A 6,389-nucleotide genomic window follows, 5' to 3' on the forward strand; every position below is an offset into this window, starting at 1 on the left:
TTTGGTTTGTGAGTATGGGTGTGAAGTAGTATCTCAGTGAGACTGATTTATTTTGCTAGGGGCTTCCCTGGTGGCCTCAGAAGGGAAAGTGTCTGCCTGCAATGTAGGAGACCTGGGATCAATTCCTGAGTCGGGAAGATCGCCTTGAGAAGGAAATGGTAATCCACTCCAGCACTCTTGCCTGGAAAATCCCATGAACGGAGGAGCCTGATAGGCTACAGTCCATGGGGTTGCAAAGAGTCGGAAATGTCTATTCAAATTCTTTTGCTGGTTGTTAAATGCTTTTCTTTTGTTAATTGTTGTAGAAACATCTAACTTAAATTTTTACCATTTTAACCATATTTGCATGCCAAGTATTTCACACACTTTCATCAGCCTTTTGGAGAAAGAAATGGCAACCCACTCCAAATCCGATGGAGGCACCTTGTGAGCTTTAGTCCATTGGATGCAAAGTTGGGCACAACTGAGTGGCTAACACATATACACACACATAGTGACAGTGTTGTTTTGTTGTTGTTGTCATTGTTTTAGCTGTGCTGTGCAGCTTGAATGACAGTTCCCTGGTTGAGGATCATACCAGGCCCCTGATAGAAACTGTGGAGTCCTACCCTTGAACTGCCAGGGAATTCCTTATCACATTGTTATGAAACAGATCTCGACACCTTTACATCTTGCAAAATTGAAACTCTGTGCCATCACCTGTCCCATTAAACAACAACTCCTCTTTTCTTCCCTGTTTCCCTAGACCATTGACTCGATCGTTCCTTTTTGTTTCCTCACTATTGCTTGACTATGTAAGCTATTTCATACAAGTAGAAACTTAAACAGTATTTTGTTTTTCTGTGACTGGCTCATTTCATGTGGCTTGATGTCTGACATGATCATGCATGTTGTAGCATGTGACAGAATTTTTCTTTATATGGCTAAATAATGTTTCATTGTAGGTATATATCACATTTGATGGACAGTTAGATGCTTCCACCTCTTGTTGTGCTTCGTGCTGCTGTGTGTGCACGGCTGTGCAGATATCTCAAGACCCCATGTTAAGTTCTTTTGAATTTGTATCCTGAAGTGGAATTGCTGAATCATGTGTCAGCTCTTTTTTTCAATTTTTCGAGGAGCCTTTAAAGTGTTTTCTGTAGCAGTTGTACCATTTTAAAATCTATCCATAACACACAAGGATCCAGTTTCTGTACATGCTTGCCAACAGTTGTCCTTTCCTTTCCTTCATATGTAAACACACACATATGCACACACAATTTTTTTCATATCCTTTTCCATTATTATCACAAATTATGAATATAGTTCCTTGTGCTAGACAGTACGATCTTGTTTGTCTATTGTATATATTATAGTTCACATCTGCTAATCACCAGCTCCCATCAATGCCTGCCCCACCTTTCCCCTCTTGGTAATCACATAGTCTGCTCTCTGTGTCTGTGAGTCTGTTTCTGTGTAATAGATAAGTTCATTTGTGTCATATTTTAGAGTCCATGTAAGTGATACCATACGATATTTGTCTTTCTCTTTTTTTAATTTTTATTTTTACTTAATTTTATTTACAGCACTATATTGGTTTTGCCGTACTTTGACATGAATCCTCCATGGGTGTACATGAGTTCCCAATCCTGACCCCCCGCCACCTCTCACCCCATATCATCTCTCTGGATCATCCCTGTGCACCAACCCCAAGCATCCTGTATCCTGCATCGAACATAGACTGGCGACTATCTTACATGATAGGGTACATGTTTCAGTGCCATCATCCCAAATTATCCCACCCTCTCCCTCTCCCTCAGAGTCCAAAAATCCGTTCTGTACATCTGTGTCTCATCTGCTGTCTTGCATACAGGGTTATCATTACCATCTTTCTAAATTCCATATATATGTGTTAGTATACTGTATTGGTATTTTTCTTTCTGGCTTACTTCACTGTGTATAATTGGCTCCAGTTTCATCCATCTCATTAGAATTGATTATATAACGTCTGCAAGCAATAAATGCTGGAGAGGGTGTGGCGGAAAGGGAACCCTCTTACACTGTTGTGGGAATGCAATGTAGTACAGCCACTATGGAGAACAGTGTGGAGATTCCTTAAAAATTGCAAATAGCACTGCCATACGACCCAGCAATCCCACTGCTGGGCATACACACTGAGGAATCCAGAATTGAAAGAGACACATGTACCCCAGTGTTCATCACAGCACTGTTTATAATAGCCAGGACATGGAAGCAACCTAGATGTCCATCAACAGATAACTGGATAAGAAAGCTGTGGTACATATACACAATGGAGTATTACTCAGCCATTAAAAAGAATCTGTTGTCTTTCTCTTTCTGACTTCCTAAGTATTCTTTTTAATGCTAGTGTAGATTCAAGTATTTACTTACCACCATTTGTTGCTACTGTATAAAATGTGGTTGACTTTTAAAGTATTTGTCTTCTCTTCTGCAAGCTTTATATTAATTCTAATACTTGTGTTTTCTTCAAGATTTTGTATATACAAAAGTATGTTATCTCCATGGACTATGACTTTTTCCTTTTCCATTCTGAAGCTGTTTTTTTTTTTTTCCTAAACAACAGCAGCAATTCTATTTTGTTACCTGATTGCTCTGGTTATAGAACTGCCAGTATAATGTTGAGCCAAAGTGTGTAATAGACTTCCTTGTGTTGTTCCCAGTCTTAGAGGGAAAGCTTTCAGTTTTTCATTATTAAGTATGATGTTAGCTGTGGGTCTTTTACAGGTGCCCTTTGATTGAGAAAGTTCTCTTCTGTTCTTAATTATGAAGTGTTCTTTTCACCCCAGTTATGAAAAGGTGCTAGATTCAGGAAATGCTTTTTCTTCAGGCAGATGTGTTATTTGTTTTATTGTTTTAAAATGGCATAATTGTTGATTGACTTTCATATAATGAACCAACTTTGCATACCTCCATAAATCCCATGTGATCATGGTATACAATCTTTTTATATGTTGTTGGATATTGTTTGCCAGTATTTTGTTGAGGACTCTTTTCACCTGTATTCATAAGGGATATCGGTGTGTGGTGTGGTGTGTGTGTGTGTGTGTGTGTGTGTGATGTCTCTGTCTGCTACTGGTATGAGAGAAATACTGGCATCAATTTGCCTGCTATGTGGGGAAGAGACCTGTGGCGTAAAGGATGAAGCATTGTGGGATTTCAGTTTAGCCAGGATTAGAGGGAGAAATTTAGGATATATCAGTGTGAAATTGGGATGAGATTATCAAGAGAGCTCATTCTCAATTTCCTAGGCAAGTGTTAAGTGCTTCACATTGAATTATGCTGTTTGTTAAGTAGGTATAGATAGATTATACTTTGACTTTGCTACCTATTTTCTTTGTTAACATTTATGAAATTAGAATTTGTGAATCAGTTGTAATGTGCATTGAAGATACATTTTCTTTCAATTTTACTCCAAAACAAGATGCCATTGAATAGCTGATGCCTGTTAAAAAGAGCCGTTAACCTTAAGTCTAAGAAATAAGCATGTTTGTCTTTAAGATACAGAAGCACATTTAAAAGTTATAAATTTGCCCAAGAAGATGCAACTGGTGTGTGGTTAACTTAGAATTCCAACTTAATCTTCTTTGACTCCAAAGTCCATGTTTCTAAAAGCTGTACAACAGTGCTTTTGTAAAAATACTCATCCTTTACATGTGATGTCACCTAATGATCAGTAGTGTTGGGTTTTTTGTCATTATTTTTTTAACTAGAAGAGATTAAAATGAACGTGGGACAAAGCTATGATTCTAGAGCCATGTAGACTTGTAGTCATAGGTTTTTCAGCTGTCATTGTGTCTCGTTGACACTCAGGTCTTTGTCTGTAAGATAAGGGCCTCTGGAGATAGTCAAATAGCCCATTTTTGTGTACTTAACTAATATGTAGTATGTTTATCCTTAGGTGGCAGTTTGTATAAAGGAAGCACTGGGACTTGTGGCCGCACCCTCTAAGAATAAAAAAGTATTAAAATATTGGAACGACCGTGTATGTTACGTGAAGAAGAACAAGAGCCAGAAGTACGGAAAAGGGAGGAGAAACCAAACAAGTAGGTGATGATGATGATGATGAACTGATCTTGGTTGGAGTGGAAGATGTAAATGAAGATGCTGACGTGATCTTTGTTGGATGACCTCAGCTTCAAAACCAGTCATTTCAAACATACTGAACAGAGATACCCCAGGTTCTTGTTCAAGGAGAAAAAGGTATGGTCACTTCAGGAAAGGTAACGCTCACAAATACAGCCCGTTAGTCATGTGACTCCTACTCAGAAGCGAAGACTGTCTTGCCAGTTTCTGACTCCGAATCAAGATCAACAGATAGTCCTATTATTATTGAACTCCGTCTCAAGCTGATTTGAAAAATATTTCACCACAGATAGTGCCTAATTGCTTTTCAAAGGAGTTATGTTCTTCTTTGATTACCTTCACAAGTTCATGTCAGCATCCAGTAGAAAGAGCAGTTTCTGCAGGAGATATGAATAAAAGTCCTCATGTATCAAAGCGACGTTCCACTTGTGAAACAAATAGCAGAAATCCCAGAAGGCCTAAGCTCAGTGATGGCATTATAGGGGAACATTCTTTAGGTTTTTCCCCTTCAGGTATTTTTCATACAGTGCCCACTCAGCAAAGCACACCAGACCGTGTCCATAACTCACTAAGCCACGCTCAGAATGGAGAACCTTGTCCGACACCTTTTCCAAAGGACAGTGTTCATTGCAAGCCTGTAAGACCTTTAGGGGAAAATGGACTGACAAAAACTGATTTTCCAAGTTTAGCAAGTCCAGACAAGATTGTTGATCCCACAGAAGGAAATCTGATTGTGTTACTTCGTGACTTCTACTATGGAGAGCATATAGGAGTTGGGCAGCCAGAACCGAAGACCCACACAGCGTTTAAATGCCTCAGCTGCTTGAAAGTTCTAAAAAATGTCAAGTTTATGAATCACATGAAGCACCATTTGGAACTTGAGAGGCAGAGAGGTGACAGCTGGAAAAACCACACCACCTGCCAGCACTGCCTCCGCCAGTTTCCTACTCCCTTCCAGCTGCAGTGTCACATTGAAAGTGTCCACACTCCCCAGGGGCCCTCCGCAGTCTGTCAAATCTGTGAGTTGTCCTTTGAGACAGATCAGGTTCTCTTAGAGCACATGAAAGACAATCATAAGCCTGGTGAAATGCCCTATGTATGCCAGGTTTGCAGTTACAGATCATCATTTTTTGCAGATGTGGATGCACATTTCCGAGCATGCCATGGTAACACTAAGAATTTACTTTGCCCGTTTTGTCTCAAAATTTTTAAGACTGCAACAGCATACAGACGTCATCATAGAGGGCACTGGGAAAAGAGTTTTCACCAGTGTTCCAAATGTCGGCTACAGTTTTTAACTTTCAAAGAGAAAAGGGAACACAAGACCCGGTGTCATCAAATGTTTAAGAAGCCTAAGCAGCTAGAAGGATTGTCTCCTGAAACAAAAGTTGTTATTCAGGTATCACTGGAACCCCTTCAAGCAGGATTGGTGGAAATAGCATCCATTACTGTGAACACATCTGATTTTGAATCATCACCCCCCAAATCTAAAAGTAGGAGGTCAAAAAAAAGAAAACAAAAGTTAATTCTGCTTTCAGTAAGTCTGAAGCAAGTATTTCAGTCAAAGTTAAAAACCCATTACAAACAAAAAGATCGAATTATAGCATTATTCAGTAATATCAAATATAGGGAAGCGATGGATAATTTATGTGATTTTGTTTTAAATACAGGAAGTACAATTTTGTTTGATCTGCATATGAGATGCTATTTAAAAATCTATCTGTCTTTCATATAATTGTCTTAACATGTAAAAACAATGTGTGCATGTAGGAAAAGTAACAACCTATTTTGTATTTGATGTTACTTGTAAGTTTGAAAGCTCTGCTATACATAATCTGTAGAGTGTTTTAGCAACATAATTTTCAACTGTTTTCATGCCTTGAAGATCTCAGTATCAGCTATATAGCCAGATGTGAATGTCACTCTCTGAAGTGCCTCTTGGGCTGATCTAAGATAACCTGGCTCTGAAAGCGTGCAGTGGAGAAGTTGATGGAGAAGCTCTGATGTGAGTTTGGACCAGACACGGGATTTAATCAGTGAAGAGCTGTGGCTTCTTGTCCCAGCTGAGGAAGAGGCATACATTCACTCCAGGCATAGAGCCAAGGTAGAAGGAACACTATCTCAGAGTGCTTTTACCTAGCCCAGGGACATCTCAAGGAAGCCAGCCGTTAAAATGCCTGTGTTTTGGTGAGAGAGGCTTGCAAGCATCAAGCAGGCCCTGTGTATCATTGACTGCAGTTGGAGAAGCAGAGATAGTTAATAGAATGAGTCCTGGTGCCTGTGGA

General features: G+C 39.4%; 1 pseudogene; it reads left to right on the plus strand.

Annotated features, from left to right (window-relative positions):
• Nucleotides 1-4,005: 4,005 nt before the first annotated feature.
• On the plus strand, nucleotides 4,006-5,608 carry LOC108635389 (annotated as a pseudogene).
• Nucleotides 5,609-6,389: the final 781 nt, after the last annotated feature.

This window comes from Capra hircus, unplaced genomic scaffold (genome assembly GCF_001704415.2).
Source record: "Capra hircus breed San Clemente unplaced genomic scaffold, ASM170441v1, whole genome shotgun sequence".
NCBI classification, from domain to species: domain Eukaryota; kingdom Metazoa; phylum Chordata; class Mammalia; order Artiodactyla; family Bovidae; genus Capra; species Capra hircus.